At 36.6% G+C, this 24,450-nt stretch overlaps 1 long non-coding RNA gene across 1 annotated transcript in view; it reads right to left on the reverse strand.

Annotated features, from left to right (window-relative positions):
- LOC122238031 overlaps nt 1–24,450 on the reverse strand; it is a 72,425-nt gene that overhangs the window by 727 nt on the left and 47,248 nt on the right. The gene's annotated exons all lie outside the window — the stretch shown is intronic.

Here is a 24,450-nt window from a genome sequence, read left to right on the forward strand (position 1 = left end):
CATGGTATGGTAAGACTATATTAAAGTAATGGTGAGAGAGAGTTACAAGAAGCTTTCAATAGTATTAAACGCTAGAGAATACTTAAGTGTTTTTAGGAAAGGTCAATTGATTTGGTGACAAATACTATAATGATTATTACTATAATCAATATTATTGGTAATCCTGAGACATAAGTTCCTAAAATGGGATCATAATAACAAAATGAAAACATTGCATTCTGTAAAGATATAAGCATAGATTTTTAAGCTATATTTAATTATATTTAATTCATTTAAAAATTTTAGTTCCAATTAAAGAGTTAGACGTGGCAATTGCCCAGTGAGTTAAATGAAAATAATTTGGCACAACTTCAATATCCAATAATATGGCTTTAACTGGGGAGTAAAATTAACTGTCCGACAAGAGGGAATTAATTGAAGCAAACTAAATGTTTTTCACACCTAAGTATAAACTGAAAACAGAGCCAAAACAGTAGGAGATAAATAAATGGTTTATAATTTTTAAGTATAAATCACTGGGATCCCTAAATGCACTTACTTCCCTTTTATAATAAATATTACTTTCAGATTAATTCTAAATTTGACTTGTTATAAATGTGAGGCTTAGTACAAAATAATTAAGGTAAAAATATGTTGAAAAAAGGTGTAGGAAAATCACATGCATCCAGATACTGTCATATATCCAGATATCCTTGTCACCTAGTAGACCCTAAGACCTGACCGTTACTACCTGCTTGTACTCACCGATCTTTGTCCCACATTTTCCCCTAAGTTCTTCTTTCTAGCTTATCTCTTTTAAAAAAAAGTTTGTTTATTTTGAGAGAGAGATAGGGAGAGACAGAGAGAGAACACAAGTGAGGTATGCATAGAGAGGGAAGGGCAGAGGATCTGAAGCGGGCTCTGTGCTGACAGCAGAGTCCAATGTGGGGCTTGAACTCACAAACCATGAGATCACTGCCTGAGCCAAAGTGGGATGCTTAACCAACTAAGCCACCTAGGCACCCCTCCAGCTTATCTCTGAACTCAGGCAAAAGACTCAAGGGGCACAACATCCCCAACAGAAACAAAAACTACCATTCAAGCAATAACAGCTACTCAGACCACCCAGATCAGTTTGAACTTCACCCCCGACTCACACCTGCACCGATTCCATAGAATGATCTCTAAAATGGGTGACAATTACCTTTACTTCATTATAATATTAACATCTCCCCCAAAGAGGAGCACAATCCTTATTTACCTAACATACAGCGTACGTATCGGCATATTTCTTTAAGGTCCATGCATGACCTTATGCTTGCCGCCACATATGATGACAAGGCTTCCCTATCTAAATATGCATCCTGACCCTAAATAATAGGAACCCTGTCACCCTTGCGTGGAGAGTCATGGCTTTGTAAGTTATTCCCCATGATCTCCTTATTTGCCACAGATAAAGTTTACTTTGTGTGACAAGTCCACAAGTTTTATCTGTGACTCACCAAAGAGCAAACTCATGTTAGTTCAATTACACTACCTCTGGTAAAACTTTGACGTTAATATTTCCAAACCCCATTCTACGTGTAAGTAAGTTTTATTTATTTTATTTATTTACACTATCATATTTTACATAAGGATTTCATCAATTGTGGGATCTTCAAAGTGTTCTCCCTTGACACACTACTGTTAAACTTGTTCCTTCCAGTGCACTGGACTTAGATATTCTGGGTTTTCCAACTAATATCCAGCTGTTTGGTAGTAAAATTGGCCTAAGTTTATGTTACAAATAGCAACATACATATAATAAACTTAAAATTGACTGAAGTACAAAATTGAGGGAAATCTAAAACTAAAATAAGTAGAGATCCATAAAAATTTACAAAAAGCACAACAGGATACACCCAATACGCCAATACTCAAAACACTAGTAACTGAGACTCAGGCCTCAACAATAATTATCATGTTGATCAATTTGTTTTCTCCTAAATTGCTTTAGGCAATTAGCAGGAGAAAGCGTTAGGAAGCTGGAAGAGAAGCAAAAGTTAACTTCACAATACTGTTCTCTCCCAGGGGATGGAATAAATGATTTCTCCAGGAACTAGATTTATAGGGAAATAAATTGCACTCTATCACTGCCCAGATTGCATTCTCTTAACCTATGGGTCTTAACAATTAACCCTTTATAATTAAAAACAGGGATATGGCTGTACCCCTGGGTGGAGAAAACCATCATTCTCTCAGGCTACTCCTACTCCTACTTCCTAATTGTCCTATACCAGAGAAAGCTTTTGTGAATATCATCTGGGGACCACTGGATATGGTTTCGCTTTTGCCTCAAGAAAATATTAAATTATTAAGTCAAAATATTACACAAAATTAATTTCAAGGCCACACTGCCCTCATAGGCAAATAGAGTAAAATAAAATAAAATTGCTTCCTACAATAATTCCTATCCTACTGTTATATTTTGTCACAAATACTGATAATAGCTTCTTAGAAATTAGATTGAAATTTATTCAATGATGGCAGAAATACCTAAAAAGACAATATTTCAATATTTGACAGTTAAATACTATTTTTTTAATGTTTATTTATTTTTGAGAGACAGAGAGAGCATGAGTGGGAGAGGGCAGAGAGAGAGAGGGAGACACAGAATATAAAGCAGGCTCCAGGCTCTGAGCTGTCAGCACAGAGCCCGACGTGGGGCTCGAACCCACGAGCCGTGAGATCATGACCTGAGCTGAGGTCAGACGCTCAAGTGACTGAGCCACCCAGGCGCCCTTGACAGTTAAATACTATTAATTACTGTAATCCCCTGTATCAAAGCCCAAGAAGAAGTTTAAGTGTCCAGAATTTAATTCCACTTCAAAATTACTAAAAGTTCAAGAAATAAGGTCCACAATAACCATCATCAATTTCTTACTGGTCACTCTCAGGCAGAGGGGTCTCATAGAATCCCCAGTAATTATTCTCTAGACTGTTTTTCCCAGGAATGGAAAAAAGTTGTCTTAAGATTCAAAGCTGAATTCATTGAACCCCAAATCTATTTATGTTTTAAATTATAAAGACCTTAAAACCATAGTCCCTGGCACATACTAAGAATAATCAATAAAATTATCATTATTATTAGATGTATGTATTGTTGAAAACAGTCTTAAACAGTTACTAGACACCACTTGTCATTGCAATACCAGCCCAATTCCCACAAAATTTAAAGAACAAAAGCAATTCCCAAGTGTCCATAGGCAACATTATGTTATATTCTTAGTATTATCTTTAAGCCAATATTGACCAAAATTCCCGTTATTCAAAGGAAGTTTCAGACCACAAATGTCATGAGAATAAAGGAAAAATCCTCTTGGTTTCACCTCAACACCATGTAAATTAGTCTGTGAAGACTGATGGAGCTCACCATCTATTAGTTTAATATCAACAAATAGAATAAGTGGTTAATTATGCCACCATGTTTATCCTATGTCAGGAGGTGGAGAAGGATGGTGGGGACTCCTGAAAAGTGACACTCACGATGACTCATTTTCATGTAAAATGTGGAAGTCTACGGTGCCGATGCCCACAATCCCTGTGTCTTGCATGGTAAGGTCCCTGCTTCCCCATCTGGCATTCTAACCCACTTACCATTGCTTCTTGCTCCATAAATTGGCTATCCCTGATGAATCTCCCAACTAAAGAATTTTCTCCTATTTTTTTTTCCCAGCTGGAAGATTGTCATCAGCAGAATCCTGAATCAAAGTTCAACGAATCCTTCTGAAATTTGTGTTTCGAAATTCTGAAGAGGACCATAAATCTACCTCAAAAATTTCCCTTTTGAGAACTTTTCCATTTTCCATGCCTTGAATAATTTCTACTACTTCAACAGTAGCAGAAACATCTAATTTTGCCAAATCTTTTTTCTGCTTTAATGGGATATCCTCCGTGTTCTGTTTTTCTCTGTTGTTTCTTTTAGGCAGACTTCGCATTTTAATCTTTTCAAGTTGTCCCTTCTCTTCTAAGTGTATGTTTTTCCCCCCTCTTTGCTTTTTGGTCAAGATAATACTTTTTAAGTTATTGTTAATATTAAATATTCAACTAACCCAGGATTAGATTCTGTTAATGTCCTGCCTGGTTTCCCTTTAGTATATTTCACATTCCCTATGCCTTTCTTTAGAGTCCTAACTACATACGTTCCCCTGGTGTGCTATCAAAGGATGTATGTCATATTGAAAATCTAAAACTCATAAGGTAAGTCACAATAATCTTCTTAGTCCCCTTTCAAATCTATCCCATTTTTTTCTTATCATGTTAATATGTACCATTCCTTGATGAATGATTAGCCTAGTGCTATATTTATTGACTTCATGCCTAAAGTTTAACAGGGAAAAATCTCAGTCCTCCTTTGAACCAGGCTTTCTTGGGAGAATCACTTCAGTTTACTTCATGAGGTCACGACTTTTCTATTAGGTTTCTCTGACCCAATTCAGCCCAGTAATAACTCACATATTTCTGTCTTTATAATATCATTTTAAAAGGAGTAAGTTCTGAGTATGTCTGTTAGAATATGAATTCTATGAAGAGCAGGGATTTTTCTTTTTTTTTTTTTTTTTACTAAAAAATATTGCAAGTCCCTAAAGAACTATTTTTCCAATGAATAAATAAGTCTTTATTTTTAGTCTTTCATATAGATCTAGTGTGACTTCAATGACCTTGCCTCCTTTTAAGCATGTCTCTTTAATAATCCTTATTACTTCCCAGTGTGCTTACTGCTATTTCCAGAGTTAAAATAACTTCCTAAGCTTCGTTCTTCTAACATCTTGAAATTCCTCTGGTGTCCCAAGTTCTTATATTCTTTGGTGCCAATGGATTCTCCACAATAAAGCATCCACATACAAGGGGTTTTTTTGGTTTTTTGTTTGTTTGTTTGTTTGTTTACTAACTTTGACCTTGGCATGTGTGGTGCTCTTATTCAAAGTTTATTCTACCCATTTCAAAAAGAAGCAATATTAATATTGAAATAGAGCCCCCGTTTCATTTACCTGTTCAATAAACATTCACCACTCCTCTATGACTGAATTTGCTAAATGTCTCCTAAAGTCAAGGTCCACAGTCGAGGCATATATAATCAATAAATGACATATGATTTGAAGCCATGTGCCAAAAGAAAGATGGGAGTGGCCCTATAACTAATGGGCAGGCTACATAAATTCAGTAAGTTATCTACTCTACAGTGTTTTCTTCTTCAGTCCCAAATATAGCTAATAATGAGATGAAGTGGGACAATCACATTTTGGCTACTTATTAAATATGTCAACTTAATGCTCAACACTAAAATTATACAGCAAAAGCTTCAAGCTCTAATTATTGCTTTGTAGCCCATGTGACATATTGTTTGTCTTTGTAGTTTAAAGTCATAGCTTGTGGGCTTTGTTGAGAAAATACAGTGAGGAAAAGGTATCCCAACAACCAATGCGTCCAAAACCTATATACTGCTCCCTCAGAGGTAAGCCTCAATGAGACTAAGAGCCTCTCTCTCTCTCTCTTTTTTTTTTCTTTTGGTTCTCTGGTGCCTGGCTCAGTTGTACCCACTTAAGCTACTTCTGTTATCCAAAGTCAACCACAGAGGCATGGCTAATCCTGTTGGCTAAAAACAGCCACCATTTTCTCCTCCTTTGAAAAAGTGTATCTTGAATCTTATCACTAAATACTTAGAAATGTTGCACATACTTATTTATCTCACTGATATTTATGGAACACATCCTAAATGCCTGAAAGCATATTAGGTGCTAGAAATTAAATGGTCCCCCAAACCACATGGCTTTCAGTCCAGTCAAGAGTGAGGCACGGATGGCTGGGTGTCTCAGTCAGTTAAGCAACCAACTTTTTTTTTTAATTTTTTAAATGTTTACTTGTTTTTGAGAGAGAGAGAGAGAGAGAGAGAGAGAGGCAGAACATGAGCAAAGGAGGGGCAGAGAGAGAGGGAGATACAGAACTCAAAGCGGCCTCCAGGCTCCATGCTGTCAGCACAGAGCCCAACATGTGGCTCCAACTTACGAAATGTGAGATCATGACCAAACCCATGACCTAAGCCAAAGTCGGATGCTCAACTGACTGAGCCACCCAGGCGCCCATGACCTACTCTTGGTCTTCGGTCTCACTGTGAGATAGAGCCCTGTGTCAGGCTCTGGGCTGACAGCACACAGCCTGCTTGGAATTCTCTCTCTCTCCCTCTCTCACTGTCCCTCCCCTGCTTGCTCTCTCTTTCTCTTTCAAAATAAGTAAACTTAAAAAAAAAAAAAAAGAGGCATACAGGGGTGCCTGGGTAGCTGGTTAAGTGTCAGACTTCGGCTCAGGTCATGATCTCATGGTCTGTGAGTTTGAGCCCCGCGTGGGGCTCTGCACGGACAGCTCAGAATCTGGAGCTGCTTTGGATTCTATGTCTCCCGCTCTCTCTGCCCCTCCACCTCGTGCTCTCTCTCAAAAAATGAATAAACAGGTATTGAGGAGGGCACCTTTTGGGATGAGCACTGGGTGTTGTATGGAAACCATTTTGACAATAAATTTCATATATTAAAAAAATAAAAAAATAAAAATAAAAAATTTCAAAGAGGCATACATTAAATAAATAATAACACAATTATCTACAGTATTTTATCAGTGTAGAACACAATTTTTTTTTCACATTTCATTGTAACTCACTTTTCTATTGTGTCTCACAATGAATGGTGTTTTACAATCTTTGAAAGCCAGGCAGCAGTCATCATGTAGTTGTCATGATCAGCATAGGACACAGCTGCCCACTGTTGTCACTCAGGTTAGAAAACGTGTGTTGTTGGAAATACACTGGTGAATTTCAGTGACATTTTAAATGACTCCCAAAAATCACACAATGATTTGCCCTAAAATTAAAAATGTTATTTTTATACCAAAAGAGAAAGAGAGAGAGACAGGGTAAAACAGTGTAAATGTAATATGAGAGAAGAGGTAGTCAGTAGCCAGATAATGATAGTAGCCTATAGGTACATGTTAGTGAATTTTAATTTCATCATAAGTGCAATGGTAAACCATTGAAATAATTTATTTAGGAATTAACATGATCCAATTTATATTCTAAAAGATCAATCTGTCACCACTGTAGAAGCTGATTGAGAAATAATACCAGAAAGGGAAGCACTTAGGAGCCTATTAGTAATGTAGGATGGTAGGGCAGAGGAAAGATCAGGAAAAGTATACAGTTGGAAATACATGTGGACATAGAATCCACAGGATTTGATGGTGAACTGAATTTAGGGGGAGAGAAAAAGGGAAGTGTCAGGATGACTCCCAGATTTCTAGACTGAACAGTCGGGCATATGATTTATTGCACGGTTATGTTTACTGAGATGGATGAGATTGAAGGAATGCCTAAGACTTGAGTCCACTAATATTGAAAATTGAGGACAAAAATACTTACAGTAAATTTTATCACTTCCTCATTATATTAGTCAAGGCAGTTAGGAGATGGAAACTAAACTGGTTATTGGAAAAGATAAATTCTAATATAAAAATTATTAACCAGTAAAATGGGGTTAATTACTGGAAGTAGCACAAGTGGACTCTGAGGGAATCTAGAGGCATATACAAAAAAGCAGCCTTTTCCTCTAGACTGAGGATGAGAAATAATAAAAGAACTAAGAACCAGGAGACGCCACAGCCCAGCCAATGCTGAGATTCGGACTTCCGAAAGAGAGCGCGGCTGCCACAAAACTCACAGCCCACGGGTGGTGACAAAACTTGTCAGAAGTCTCCAGCTGACAACAGTCTGTACAGGCAACCAGCCGTCAGGATGTGGGCAGACTGGAGCCCTCAGAAGGGCTGCCGGTGAAAGAAGATGGCCTGAGAGCATAGCTGGAGCTTGTCTGCATAGGCCCCTAGAAGACCGGCTCAATCATAAAAATAGAGACCTTAAACCTGAGTCTTCGATGGCTCTCACCTGCAGGACCACTCGAGGCTCTCTACTGGTGAAGCTTAGCATTTGGTCAGCTGGCAAAGTGGCTTAGAGAGCCCAACTCCAGTATCACGAGACAAGGTAAATAAGGGTAGATGAAAGACAATACATTTATAAATGGTACAGTCATTTACGTTTTAATTCTTTTGATAATAATTTACTACAGATATATTAGTTACCTTAATTTAATCTACTATAATTAAGGCGCCAGCTGAATATAATGCTATCCCTAACTAACAAAAACAGATGTCAAACACAAACAACCCTGGACATTGGTAAGGAAAGACTTTATTAGGAAAAAATAAATATTGTAAGGGAAGGCAAGAAATTATCGTAATGTGGGGAGGGGATTACAGCAATGGGAAAAAGCTCTGACCACAGATCAGCAAGTGTCTCAAAGTTCAGGAAGAAAAGGGTTTTTCTGATATAAGGAGTAAATAAGGCTAAAAGGGAATCAGAATGAAAGGATAGTAGATAGTAAATCAGAGTGTGTTTTACCACTGGGTCCTCAAAACAGCTTGAGAGAGGGAGTTAAGAAAGGTTGTACGATGAGTCAGGCTGAGGGTACTAATGTCTAAGGGCCTGGGGGAAGGAAAGAAACTTAACTGAAGTTTGGTTAACAAGCATTTTTTTCTGATTGATCAGCAGGACAAGAAGTTCAGCTAATCGTTTAGAAGACAAAAACATATGGGAATTTGGAGAGTCTGTGTCTGGCCCTGTGATAGGTAAACCAGTCTTATCCAAGTCATGGGGGGAGGTATGGTTCTCTGCGGCAGGCCTTTCCGGAACATAAAAAGGTTGGAGGACCTCTTTAACCTTCATTCTTCCATGGTCATAGTGCTCAAAATTCAACATCATCAGTATTGATCTGTTTGGAAAATAAATACTGTCCTTTTTAGGATTGTTTCTATAATAAAAAACTAAACCAAGTAAATAATTTATCTTAATTCTTCCTAGTAAACATATATAAAATTCTTAAAGTTAGAATACACAAAAAGGGACCCTTTCAAATTACTTGAACCATATAGATCAAAAAATGTAAGAGAAAAAAAAAGCTAGACCAACAAAATTATACATAAGACTTTCCTATAAAAGCATTCTTTTGTACCAGATTTTAACTAAAAGAACTATAAGCTAAGTATTGCCTAGTGCTTGGGACTCAGGACAAATCCTAATGTCACTTACGCAAAACAATGTTAAGAAAATTAAATCCATAATTAGAGCTCAGAAAAATAAAAAAAGAAAGTTAAGTGCAGAGTTCAACCAGGAGCTATATTACTCAATGCTTCCTTAGCTCAAATTCTGAATGACATCTCAAAGGAATGGTTGTCCTTTTGCCTACCACGCCTCTCTTTTTACTGTTTTCACACACAGGCTAGAACAGAGAAAGCCCAAACTGCACCTATTTAGAAGCAGCCTATCTATCATATCCTATCAGTATCTGGAGAGTGTTACTAAGAGTATTTCCATATAGAATGTTAATGTGACTAGTGTTGTAGTAACAACGAAAATGCTGATGATAATGTTGTTGGTGATGATGATGTTGGTGATGATGATGATGATACAAAAGGTACATGCCCTAGGAAACCATAACTCTGAAGAGTGTTATCTTTCACAGGGAAGAAGAGATTTTAACATCAATCTGAAAGCCCACTATAACGTTAATCCTGATTTTTCCCCTTATTTATTTAAACTGCATCTCAATTTTAACTGTCATTTATAAGAGGACAATATTTTTCAACCCAGAGAGGCTATAGCCAGGGAGAATTAACTTAATTTGTGAAGCCCTTTGCAATTTGAAATTATCCTTAAATCATCCCTTTCAACCACTCTGGTAAGGAGATATATCCAATGTCATGCTTTAAGAGCCAATTAATTTTTAAAGTCAGAAAGATATAAAATAGGCATGTACCTGCCCTGAGAGAATTTTGTTTATTACTCTGCCTTATAGAAGGTTCCAAGTTTAGAATTAAAATTATGCTTGCCTTACTGTCAAAATATATTTAAAGTCACAAACTGTAAATTAGCCAGAAAAATGAGAATAGTTTACCTCTCTTTGTTTAATCCTCAGTAATAGGCTTTTATTCTGTGTGACCGAAACCCATAAAGAACTTTATTTCTTTTCCTTTGTCATTACAATTAGCCGTATACACTCAAATATACCAATTAATCAAAAGCAAAGGCCGTGCCCTATTCCTTTTTCTATCTGACCAGAACAAGGTCAGTCCTCAGTATCTGTAGCAGTGTGTAACTCTACACTCTTATGGACAACACTCAAATCAGGGTCCGATGGAGTCAATTTTTGAGAATGTAATTCACTTCCATATTTCCTCTACCAGTTATTCCAGAGTACATTTCAATAACTTCTCTTGTCTCAATATTCTTTTTTGGAGAGTCAGCACTTAATGCTTTCTTCCACTGTCCTAAACAAATCATTCTCTGAATAACACGCATCTTTCAAATATTTTTAGTTTATTCACCCAATTCCATTTGCAATGAATCCATTTCCACACAGCGACAATAGACCCTGAAATTATTTTAATTACAAATTCATTTTGGTTTGACCACAAAAACTACGTAAGTTTCTATATTTGACACATGCAGAGAAAGTCATTTTTAATTACAGGAAATGAGTGGAGAGAATAGGTTGCTACTAATATGGAGGATGGAGGTGCAAAGTAGGATCTTAGGAAAGCTGAATTTTATAAAATATAAGAACAAGGGACCCCCCCCCCACCAGATAACTAGAAACAACTGCAGTTTGGTGAAGAGAAAGTTATAATAACCATATGGAATGGAACTTCTCATTCTTCTGACTGAAAAATGTCAAATGAAGAGAATTTTGCATAAAGCAAAGAAAAGGTGAGGCAGTGGAAGTAGGTAAATGTGTCAAGCAACAGAGGAGACCTAACAGAAGAATAAACGGTCATTTTTATTCCCTGAACAAGCTCTATCCTTTGCAGATCCCAAAGTTTTGGAGATGTGCACACTGAACCACTCTGATGTAATTTAACCATCTCATCCTTTTATATTTCTTGCCTAAATAATCCATACCAAACTTTATTCAGCAGATTCAACATTTCATCATGAAAACAACCTCAGAGAAAGGAAAGAATACTCTATGCATTCATGAGTATAGTAGCCTTGGTTGTTAAGTGCCTAGTAATCTACTTGGCTGAAAGCTGCTATACAATGTAAGCCTATCATTTACATAAATAGATTACATCTACAATTGATTTGCAGAAGTTTCTTAAAAGATTTCCACCTCTTAATTATTTTCTCTGAGCTCCTTCTTGCAATAACCATTCATTATTGACAACACTGTAGTGCAATTCTTTTTTCAAATAAAGGGTTTTATTGATTTAACTAGCAAAACACAGTAACTCAGAGACCCATGGAGAAACTTCCACAATGATAAAGAAAGATAAAACAAGCAAAAAACAAAACCCCCAAAAGATAATGAAAGGCATCTAAACACGCATGTTTTCTCTCATGTATTTTGCATGGAAAGAGAAATCTTCCAAATATAGATAAACTGAAAGGAAAAGAATGTTCACTTCACTTTCTCCTTTATTTTCCTTTATTTCATTAGGTATGGTACTTTAAAAGAGGCTACAGACTTTATTAGTAGGAAAACTGGAAATGAAATTTCTCGATGGTTCATGTTTGTACACATGGACTGCAGCTCTGAGATCTTGAAAGATGGGATTTTAGAGGCAAAAGCCTTTCCAGGAGTATTACTGGGAAAATATACTCTTCACAAACAGATATCATTAATGGAGGAAATCAAGCCTAGCAGTTACTTTTAGTAGGAGTGACAGACTCAGAAAAAAAAGAAAGTTGTATTGCTGACTAGTTTTTTGTTTTGTTTTGTTTTCTTGTTGTTTGGGTTTTGACAGTTTTTGTTTTGTTTTGTTTGCTTTAAGACTGGCTAGCCAGAACAAAGAAAATTTTAGATTGCTGTGTCAAAAGCCTTCTACTAGTTTTCTTCATTTAGTAAGAGAAAAAATGTGTTTTTCTTTTGCTATACATGTTTAGTGCAAATAAAGACGTGAAGGGAAAAATCTTTCTTTGAGAGATAAGATTAAGGAAGCAAATTTTTCACTGAAGTGAGATATTACCTGAAGATTGTTTGTTTGTTTGTATTGTTTTTATTAAGAATACATAAGGTAGGAGTTAACAGAAAAGTTAAAGACTTAAAGGTGGGCAAAATTTGTGTTTCTATAATTAATCTGTCTCATTATTCTGAGACCTTACATTTTGTGTACCCACTACTGCATAATTTCACTTCAGAACTTTTACCTCCTATTGATAACTTATGATAATTTGCATTTTTCCTGTATTTGATGGCAGGGAAACAATCTGAACATACTTACGTTTAATATTATCTGTGTACTGCCTGGATTTCAGAAAAGGTAAAAAGCATGGGGTATCTCCTATAAGAGTTATTTATTTTGAGGTTAACAAAGTATAAGGAATTATTTTCTGCAGTTTTCACTCGAAAACCCAAGATCTAAAATCACTTCAATGTAAGAATTCAATGTTTCCTCTGGAGATTAAATTGATATGTCTCACATATCATAAGAATAACACACATAAGGGGCACCTGGGTGACTCAGTCTGTTAAGCGTCCGACTTTGGCTCAGGTCATGATCCCATGGTTTGTGGGTTCGAGCCCCACGTCAGGCTCTGTGCTGACAGCTCAGAGCCCAGAGCCTGCTTCAGATTCTGTGTCTCCCTCTCTCTCTCTCTGCCTCTCCCTGCTCGTTCTCTCTCTCTCTCTCTCTAAAATGAATAAACATTTTAAAAAATAAATTTTAAGAGTAACATACATAACAACATAAGAATAACCTGTATGGCTTAGCTAATTTCTACAGCATGAAAAAATTCTGAATGAAAGTCAGTGTTGAAAATCCCATGGCAGTTAAGCACAAATTCAGATCACAAGAACATACTTATTTAATATTTTATTTCTTTTAATTTATTTTGGAAATATTTTTTCCCTAAGATTTCAATGATTAGAATCCAAACATATTTCATATAAATTAGTATTGAATAGGGGCGCCTGGGTGGCTCAGTCGGTTAAGCGTCCGACTTCAGCTCAGGTCACGATCTCGCGGTCCGTGAGTTCGAGCCACGTGTCGGGCTCTGTGCTGACAGCTCAGAGCCTGCACCCTGCTTTGCATTCTGTGTCTCCCTCTCTCTCTGCCCCTCCCCCATTCATGCTCTGTCTCTCTCTGTCTCAAAAATAAATAAAACATTAAAAAAAATTTTTTTTAATTAGTATTGAATTTATTTTCTCTTGTTATTCCTTCAACTTAGGGACTGTGTGGTTCAAAATCAGAGAACATAGGAATCATTTTACAACAGTTGTAAAAATTGATACAATTTTAAAATTAAAAAGAAACTCAAGAGATACTTTAATTCAGAAGCTATACTATTCAGCCAGAAATAAATTTTAAGTTATCATAAAATATCAAATTTGGATATCTTTGGTTATGTTTTCATATGAACTAGAAAAAGCTCATATCTAAATTAATATTCCTTTATATGAAGGTATTTTTCTTAGCTCAGTCCTTATAATTATAATTTCCTTATAATTCAGGAAATAGCTGTAGCAACTTTTTTCTAGATATGTCGCCTGAGGCAAAGAAAGCAAAAGCAAAAATAAACTTTTGGGACTACATCAAAATAAAAAAGCTTATGCAGAAGGAAGGAAACAATCAAGAAAACTAAAAGGCAACCTACAGAATGGGGGAAGAAATTTGCAGATGACATATCCAATAAAGGGTTAGTATCCAAAATATATAAAGAACTTATATAAACCAACACCCAAAAAACACATGACCCAATTAAAAAATGGACAGACAGAAGACAAAAACAGACATTTCTCCAAAGAAGACGTTCAGTTGGCCAACAGACCCATGAAAAGATGCTCATCATCACTTATCATCAGGAAAACACAAATCAAAACTACAATAATACCTCACACCAATCAGAATGGCTAAAGTCAACAAAAGAAGAAACAACAGGTGTTGGTGAGGATGCAGATAAAAAGGAATACTTGTGCACTATTGGTGAGAATGCAAACTGGTGTAGCCACTGTGGAAAATAGTATAGAAGTTCCTTAAAAATTTAAAAGTAGAACTATCCTATAATCCAGTAATCTCACTACTGGGTATTTACCCAAAGAATACAAAAATAAATATTTAAAGGGATACATGCACCCTGATTTTATAGCAGCATTATCTATAATAGCTAAGATATGGAAGTATCCTAAGTGTCCATCAATTGATGAATGAATAAAGAAGATGTGGCATATATAAACAATGGAATATTACTCAGCCATAAAAAAGAATGAAATTGTGCCATTTGTAATGACATAGATGGAGCTAGAGAGTATAATGCTAAGTGAAATCAGTCAGTCAGAGAAAGACAAATACCACGTCATCTCACTCATATGTGGAGTTTAAGAAACAAAAGAAATGAGCAAAGGGAAAAAAAAAGAGTGACAAACCAAGAAAGAGACTTAACTACAGAGAACAAACTAATGGTTACCAGATGGAATGTGGGTCATGGAGATGAATTAAATAGGTGATGGGTATTAAGGAGTGCACTTGTGATGAGCACCACGTGATGTTTGGAATTGCTGAATCGCTATATTGTACACTTGAAACTAATGTAACACTGTATGTTAATTAACTGGAATTAAAATAAAAGCCTAAAAAAATAATTCAGAAAATAGATACCACTACCTACCATGTTTGATTATTAAGGATTCCTAATAAAGGCTAATAGAACGTCCTAGAAGAAACTGAAGGGGACTAGGGTGCCAACATGATTCTATTATTGCAGTTATGATTTTCTTAAATGCAGATATTCTAGAAAAATAACTTTGTTTTTGCATTTAATAAGGCATTAACATAGTATTTTGTACATAGAAAATACTCCACAAATATTAGTTGAAGAATACTTCTGGTATTGCATTATTTTTCTATTGCTGTGTAACAAATTACTACAAACTTAGCAACACCCATTATTATCTCACAATTTCTCTATATGAGGAATCTGTGTATAGCTTGGATGGGTCCTCTCCTCAGCATAGCAATAATCAATATGTTGGCCAGGCTGTGGTCTCATCTGGAGGCTTGTCTGAGGAACAATCCACTTGCAAGCTAGTTTAAGTTGTTGACAGAATTCATTTCCTTGCAGCTGTATAACTCAGGGTCTCAGCTTTTTTTCTGTTAGAGAATGCTTTCAGGTCCTAGAGGCCATCCACAGCTCCTTGCCATGTAAGTTTCTTTAACATGGCTGCTTACTTCATCAAATCTACAAGGAGAAGGCCCAGTATCTATTTGAAGGGCTTTTGTATAATTAGATCAGATCCACTCAAAATAATCTCTCTTTTGATTAATGCAAAATCAACTGATTTAGGACTTGAATTACATCTGCAAAATCCCTTACCCTTTGCCATATTCTATTGTCTATTATCAAGTCACAGATCCTACCTATACTCAAGGGACATGAACATCAGGGTATAAGGATCATGGGGTCTCCCCTAGGATCTGTATGCTGCAGAGGTGATATGTTTCACTAATATATTATGAGACTTACAATTAGACAAACAGACCCTTTCCATTCCTTTATGTGTGATTTAGGATAAAACATTTAACCTCTTTAACCCTCAATCTCCTCATCTTTAAAAAGTGATAACTATTTTGCATTATTATCACTATGAACAAAAGATTATGAATATGTAGGAATTTGTAAATGGTTGGTAATGACATTTTTATAGTCTAGCCATTGTGTGAGGTATCAGAAGTGAGACCTGACTTTGTCTTAAGAAAATTCATTAAATTCATCAGACCTAAACTAAACCAAAAGTATCTGTCACTAATGGATTCCAACTTCTTGCTTCCTTCTCTGGTTTCAATTGAACATTAGAGTAGACCCTTTGCACAAGTAAAGATGAACTATGGTCTACTAAGAGCCTATAGTTGGTCAGGCTTTGTGCTAAATGATGAGATAGATATGAAGACAGAGACCTAGAGAGACGTGTTTGTATGAATATGTAGATTATATTCATATACATAAGGAGAGAGAAATATTATTATTCCTATTTCACATGAGGACACAATCCATGACTCTTAGGAAAATAAAATAACATATTGGTTGTCACACACAGTAACCAAGAACAAGAGAATTTAAGTTAAAAAATTTCATTTAAGGGGCATCTGGGTGGCTCAGTCAGTTGAGCATCCGACTCTTGATTTCAGTTCAGGTCATGATCTCACAGTTCATGGATTTGGGCCCTGCACTGGGCTCTGTGCTAACAGCGTGGAGCCTGCTTGGGATTCTTGCTCTCTCTCTCTCTCTCTGCCCTTCCCCTGCTCGTGCTCTCTCTCTCTCTCTCTCAAAATAAACTTCAAAACATCTTCATTTAAATGACAACTCTCCACTTAACAAATTATTTAATCTCTCTGTGCTAATGATAATAATTCTTACCTGCATGGATTGTTACAAATATTAGTTTAAATGACATGTAAAATATTTTGCGCTTGCCTAAAATACAACAAATATTAGTTATTAATATTATTATAAGGGTTTGGAATTGGGATTCAACTTCAGGTTCTGACCAATAATAATTATCCTTCCCAATGCCATTGTAGAAGTTGCTAATTCTCCTTGAAACTAAAACTACACTCAGGAGAGTACCTAGCCCAGACATGTGAATTGCACCTGCAACTCTAATAAGCTGGAAGTTGCACAGCTGCCCAGGGTTGAGCCCACTCCTTCCCAAGTGCAGCTAGAGATTTCAGAGTTCCCACATAGAACAAGCAGACCTCATTAAGGGCCTGTAACCTGGAAAACTTCATTCCTACTCCTAGAATGAAATAGGGAATTGCAAACCATCTAGGGGGCTTTTTGTTTCCCCAATTGTCACAGAAGTGCCTGTGTCACATGTAGCCTGGGGTCCTCTCTCTCTCCATAGGAGAGAGGACTCTCCATATTATATTTTCTAATACTTCAGTAATTTTCACTCTTTATACCTGCAACCTCTCTTAACCAGTTAATATAGTTCCAAATGAAGAAGTACCTAATAAAGAAAATACAAATTAAACAAAAAAGTGGTATTACCTCAAAACTCAATCTCAGTACCACAAGTCTTTACAGGAAACAAATAAAAAAAACATATCGACTTAATATTAATCATCATCCTTGGTGTATGTTAAATATTTCACATCATCTAGTGCATTAACTGAAATAGTAAATTTTATCTCCAGAATTTACCCTGAAAATCAATTTTGATATCTTAAATTCTAGCTTCAAATATAAATGGAAAATAGTGAAGGACAGTGGGGAGCAACACAGAAGTTACATCCATTGGGTTAAACTGGTCTCTGGGTCAGGTATGGAAATAGGTATTTGGTTATCCAGGTTGAACTTTTTTTTTTTTTTAACTGGCGGCTGTGAATCACATAATAAAGAAGTCAAAATGTGCCTACCATAAAGGAAATGAGAAATCAATAGAAATAACTGTCCTCCTCCAAACTTCACACACCTAGCTCGATTTACTTTCTTCATAAAACTTACCATCATGAGAAATGCTCTTACTCCTTTATCTGTTTGCTAATTTACTAATCTGTTATTATTCTCCACAAGAATGTGAGATCAGTTAGAACAATCATCTCACTTGTCTTGTTTAGCACTTTATTATTAAAATCTAGAACAGTTCCTTGCACATAGTATAAGGTCAGTTGACATTTACAGAGCCTCTTTTAATGGCCATTAAGTCTAAGAAAATAATTTGCCATAAACTCCATACTCATTTGCCTCATGGCCATGTGAGTACTTGAAAGTATCTGAAGGTAATTTTGATGATATTGAATACTTTACTTGTAGAAGGTGATAATGACAAATATCGAGTCAGGTGTCAGAAAAAAGCTGCAAAAAATTCATATATAGAGAGCTGTGGCTATTCTGTACTTCAATTATATTTTCTATAAGTTAAAAAATAATTTTATTCTCATCTGAAGATTGTTAAGGAAGAACTTGAATTTGCAAGTCTTATTTCTAACAATTGTAAGTCTCTGGGTCACCTGAATGGCTCAGTTGGTTAAGCGTCCGACTTCGGCTCAGGCCATGACCTCAGAGTCTGAGAGTTCGAGCCCCGCATCAGGCTCTGTGCCAACAGCTCAGAGCCTGGAGCCTGCTTTGGATTCTGTCTGTCTCTCTCTCTCTCTCTCTCCCCACCTCCCCTGCTCGTGCTCTGTCTCTCTCTCAAAAATAAAATTAAAAAAAAAAAACATCAAAAAATTAAAAAGAAAAAAAAACAATTGTAAATCACCAAAAAATCGTCGGATTTTGGCTTTGGAAGGAACCCTGGAAATCATGCAGTCTACTCCCTTATTTTCTAAATGTGTGAAGTGAAACCTGGAGAGGCCTGGCAACTTGCTTACCTTACCGAAGTCATAGCTCTCAAAAAAGGAGTAGAAGTATGTTCTCCTGACACTCAATCTGGATTTCTTTCCGCTAAATTTATGGCCTTCTTAGCAAAACTTTTTCTTTTTTCAACGTTTATTTATTTTTGAGAGAGAGAGACAGAGTGTGAGCAGGGGAGGGGCAGAGAGCGAGGGAGAGACAGAATCTGAAGCAGGCTCCAGGCTCTGAGCTGTCAGCACAGAGCCCGACGCAGGGCTTGAACCCATGAACTGCGAGATCATGACCTGAGCCAAGTCAGATGTTTAACCAACTGAGTCACCAGGCCCCTGACAAAATTATTTTTCTAACTTCAATCCTGCTCAAGTTCGGTTAGTCTGTGTGCATGTACATGTGTGTATGTGTGTGCATGTGTGTGCGTGTGTGTGTGTGTGGTGTGTTTTTTTTTTGTTGTTGTTCTTTGGGGTTTTTTGGGGTTTTTTTTGTTTGTTTTCTGTTTTTTGTTTTTTTGCCTTTTGACAGTTGTATGCATATTTCTTTTCACAGTACATCATCACTGGTGCATTTATTACCACACATTTTGATGCTTTATACTTGGCTTCAAATATTTACAGCAGATGCACTGTGTAATGCTTTGTCAGTTTTTCAATAAAGGTAAAGACAGCAACTGAGGTATGTACCTATTCTATTAAAAACAGGGCAGCAGGACTATCAAGTTTTAAACTACTTTTGATGGCTGGTATTAAGAAGCCCTGTCAGAACAAAGGGAACTCAAATTCTGATTGATTAGTGTTGTCTGGTACATCACAGTCAGCTGCCTTAGACCAAGGGTCTTGTGTTAATGCTATTTGCGTGCTACTGAAGTCTGTGGAAATGTGATCACACCATCGCTGTTCTGCAGCCCCCATCACAAAAAATAATGTGATGAATTTTCATAAGAGAGTCTCAGGGCGCAAAAGTTTTTCAATAAAGAAAAAAAAATGTGACACGGCATGCAATATTTCAAGAATATTGTTTTGTTTGCCTACTTCCCTTTTTAGATATTGTCTTCTAACACGTTTCTACTTTATCTGTTTATCATTGTGTCTGCCTCAGCATCTACCGTGTGAGGGATGTTGAGGCTTGGGAAATGTGTTTTATTGTTTTCATTGTCATTTTGTTTCCGGAAAGTATCTGGTAATGTGGAGAATAAAACACTGCACAATTCTGTCCTAGGTTTCTCCACTTCTAAACTTCAACATTTGGTTTCATTTTTAAAAGCTATGAAAAGTCAAATATGGAAAATCCTGTTTATATATAGTATTCAAGATGCTGTTCAGGCACTCCAGTTCTGGGCATTGCTTTATAAATTGTTTACACTTATGTTTGCTTAATTAATTCCTGTTTTCTTGTAGTTCTCATGTTGAGTTTAAAATACAGCAAATATCAAAGGGAGTGAAAAGGAACTAATCGTTGCTCAGAGAATACGACTTCCCAGAGTTTTTATGTGCTGGTACTGGTCCTAACTCCTCAAATCAATTCTCTCAATAGTAAAGACTTTCATGTGTTCAATCAAGATCAATCAGGCCTTAGTGTAGATTCATCCCATCTTTCCAAAGCATTTAATATTCATCAGATGGTGTGCAAATTTAGATACATGTCTACCTTAGGATTTTTAATATTTTTATAAATTATACTTGCCTTAGGGGAGAAACTCATCTGCCAGTCATAATTAAGCTCTCTAGCTTAAAATATACAATTATGACCATGGAATTTATTTGTCTGTTATGTTAATACCAGATGGAATTAAACCTCTTGAAGACATTATTCTATAATACATATTGTTTACCTGGTTCTGCCCACTTTCAGTACAAAAGTTTGATTCTTACAGTCAGAGAAATTCCACTTCAATGATTTTTTAACTTATTGCTGTACAAAATTGATGAATGGATTTCTTGAAACTGAAGGCATTTTGATGATGTAATGAGAAAATCTACAGTTAAAATGTGTGTGTGATATGTAGAAAATTCACAAATCCATTTTCAGTTTCTCAGTAAAGAAATTTGGTGATCCTTAACCAGTGTTAAGATCATTCTATTTTGATCTAATATAGGTTTCTCTCTGAAAGTTCGAGGCATTACTTCCTGTTACAAACAGGTTAGTTTGTCTCAGGCTGTTTGCAATAGGATGTGCATGTATTATTTTAGCAAACTTGTTACTATTTGCAAACCTATTTGTTGAAAGGACAAAAATCAATTTCCAGCTCTTAAAAAGTAGATGTACTGGGGTGTCTGGGTGGCTGAGTCAGTTAAGCGTCCAACTCCTGATTTCGGCTCAGGTAATGATCTCACATTCATGAGTTTGATCTCTGCATCAGGCTAATAGTGCAGAGTCTGCTTTGGATTCTCTCTCTCTCTCTCTCTCTCTCTCTCTCTCTCTCTCTCTCCCCCCCTCTCTCTCTAAGCCCCTCCACTGCTCATGCTCTTTCTCTCTCAAAATAAATAAATAAAACTTAAATTTATTTTAGGAGATGTACTAGAATGACTCCTTGAAAACTGAGAGAGTGTGTCATTCCTTCTGTACCTTTCTCCATAAATATCTCTGAGCAGTGGGTGGGGATGGGAAGGGGAGGGCAAGGCTGACGTGACTGTATCACTGCCGAGAACAAAAGGGGTGGTGACTGCCATCCTTGGATGGTAGTTAAGGGAAACTCGTCTGATCTACTGGAATGGATGGCAGCAATGTGGGCATCTTGGTGGACTCTCCGGTACAGCACGTAAAAGGTAGCAAGGCAGATGAAGATGATGTCTATGTGTGTTGTTAAAAATTGCAGAAGACCACAGGTTGCAATCTAACTGAAAAGTTCTTCCGGGGAACCTAGCATAAACAGGATGCAATCCTTCACCTTCAAATCATCATGCTGGCTTCTCCTGGGGACTAGAGTCTAGCCAAGCTTCATGCATTGCAGACAATGAAGGCTTAACTATGGCAACATGTGAAGTCAGGGCAAAATGGAACAGAACTAGAGAGACACGAAGTAAATACACAAGAATATGGAACTTCACTTCCATGAAATATGTTAGCCCTTTGAGTTTCATGAACAATGAGACAAAAAGGGAGTCCCACAAGAATAGTCCCATAATTCCAGACACATGAACAGAATTTAATTTTATTTCAGTTTTCCTGTCCCTGAGTGAAATCCTGGGCAGGCCTCCAAACTTATCTCCTGACTCTTGAAAAAGAAAAGCTCTCTGTTCACCTTTAGTTATGAGCCTAACCTCATTTATACAATTAACATGTAGGTTATATGAAATAGAACTCTGAATAACATTTTGAGTATAAGTTTCTCTCCTTCCCTAAATTGCACATGATGCAAGTGGGAAGATTTTATATGACTAGTACTTTCATAAGGGTCATGGCACATTCTGGACCAGTGAGTATCTAAAGCTAACTCTTTCTTTCATGGAGTAGTGTTATGGTTCTCTGGACTCTCTTCCATTACTCAAGATGTCTAATGCTCTTGGACAGTGTCTAAGCCCAACCAAGGTCAGCTTTCCTTTCTACATATGGCTCAGATCTAGATAAAAAGAAACATAAAGCCTTGGCCAATTTTGTTGGGAGTGAGAGTGCAGTTACTTCCCTAATGCAGCACCCTATTTTGCAGCCACGGGCCATTTCAGCCAGCCTCTTGCCTATTAACATTTGTTTATTTATTACTTTGGAGAGAGGGAGAGAGAGAGAGAGAGAGAGAGGTAGAACAAGCAGGGTAGGGGCAGAGAGAGGGAGAGACAGAATTCCAAGCTGTGGAATTCCGACAGCTTGTGTCAAGCACAAGTTTATGTGCTGACAGCACAGAGCCCGTCACAGAACTTGAACTCACAAACTATGAGATCATGACCTGTGCTGAGATCAGAGGTCGGACAACTAACAAACTGAGCCACCCAGGAGCCCCATTGCCTCTTAACTTTTTGAGGGGAGAACGTGAGTAGGCAAGACATTCAGATATGAATGTGATACTGGTCCACTATGTTTCCAAACTGCAGGCACCATAAATCAAGATCCTCATGATTGGTTTCAAGTGAGGTAAAGCACAATCCCCCCTACTCCTTTTTAAACAAGTACAAATCTCTCCTGAGAAATCTCCCAATTCCCAAGCTCAACCTTTGAGGCTGAGGAAGATATTTTGCCAAAGATTGCAAAGCTGCATCTGGATCTCTTCATCTGCAGGTCTAGCATAAGTGTGTGACGCCTCACTTTGGAGTGCCAGAGCACTCGCTACCTGATATTTTAGTCTTCATCTTCTTCAGACCATTTGGGAGTTCTGGTACATAGACAAATAACTGAATATAATAGCACTTGCACCTTAAGTTAGGAGAACTAATTATATTAGTTTCCTTCCTTTTAATATGTTATCCAAAATGGTGGCCGCCAGCCTCCTTAGTTGCAAGAAATGTCTGGGTATTGTTGCATTCTTTACTGTCAGCTTTCTTATTCTGTTCCTGCTGAGCACAAGCCATACTCTTTCTTCTCTAGTCAGCATTCCCATTGTCCTCACAGCCTTGCCTACAGTGATAACAGTAGAGATGTTTAAAATCCTTTGGCAGAAAGATTCATTTCTTGCCCAAGGTAAGTTATGAGCTGAATTATGTCCCCCAAAATCTCATATGTTGAAGTACTAACCTCCAGTACTTCAGAATGTGACTATATTTGGAGGTGAAACCGTTAAAGGGATAATTAAGGTTAAATGAAATTATTGTGTGGGTCCTAATCCATCATAACTGCTGTCCTTATATGAACAGGAGATTAAGACACAGAAAGGCACAGAGGAAAAACCATGTGAACATTCAGGGAGAAAATGGGTATTTAGAAGCCAAAGAGATGCCACAGAATAAATCAACCTTGCTGACACCTTGATCTTGGACTTCTAGCCTCCAAAACTCTGAGATAATAAATTTCTGTTGGTTACGCCATGCAGTCTGTGGTACTTTGTTATGGCAGCCTAGCAAACTAAGACAAGGTCCATGCAGAAAACGTGTCCACATTGGCCAGAAACAGGGACAATATGACATTTCTTTTGCAAGTCCATTAAAATAGTTTTTTTTCTCCTGGTCTTCACACTACAGCAACTCAGGAAGGGCTTTTATTTAATCATCTCAAACTCATTATCTCATAACTCTGTCAGTCTATGCAGCACAGCAGTGAGTAATTGAATATATCAATATTTTCCCTTAAAGAAAAATGAAGACATTTTGTAATGAAGAAGGTATATTTTTGAGAAGACAAAACAAATTTAACACCTATTAAAATAGCTATTAAATTTTAAATATTTGTGTAAAAATTTGCTTAAATTAGAAATGTGGAAGAAGGAAATGAAGGTTTAAGCACTCAATTGCTGTTTAAATTTTGTGTTATTTGTGGACAATGAGTTAAATAATCTGTTTTCTTAATTCTACATATTTAATTGCAAATGTCTATACAGATTGAAACGAACTTTTAATTATCATTTAAATATATTGATTTCTGTGACTTAGGTTTACTTTCAACAAGACAGCATGTGTAAATCACAATTTTTGCCACTGTTTTGATAATAGTAAAGATAAACCATAGATAAATAACTTATATGAACAATTAACTCCCATATCTGAAAGAATTATTTCATTTCCTGATATGTTCAAAGATAATATATCCAGCAAAGAAATCAACTGAGTTCTTGGGCTAAGACTAACCAAAATAAACCAATTACGTTTTTTTGAGTCAAGAAAACCCTTATTAAATTTCCTCCTTAAGAATAAAGGCAGTTATTCCTTTAAAATGGTTTATAGAATTTAGAAAAAGATCTAGCTCTGGCATACAAGATCTATATAGTCCATGAATAATAATAATGAAGTTAAAGAGCAAGAAACTAATTATTACCTAATCAATTCTCTCCTACACATTTCTATATCTTCTCTGTGGTAAAGGCATTTCATTTTTCTAGTGGCATACATATTATTAGAATTCAAGGAAATCATTTCATGTTCATTGCCAAAGACAAGTCTTCTCTTTTGGAGTTAGTGATTTTTATCATAATTGAT

This window comes from Panthera tigris, chromosome B1 (assembly GCF_018350195.1).
Source record: "Panthera tigris isolate Pti1 chromosome B1, P.tigris_Pti1_mat1.1, whole genome shotgun sequence".
Classification (NCBI taxonomy): Eukaryota; Metazoa; Chordata; class Mammalia; order Carnivora; family Felidae; genus Panthera; species Panthera tigris.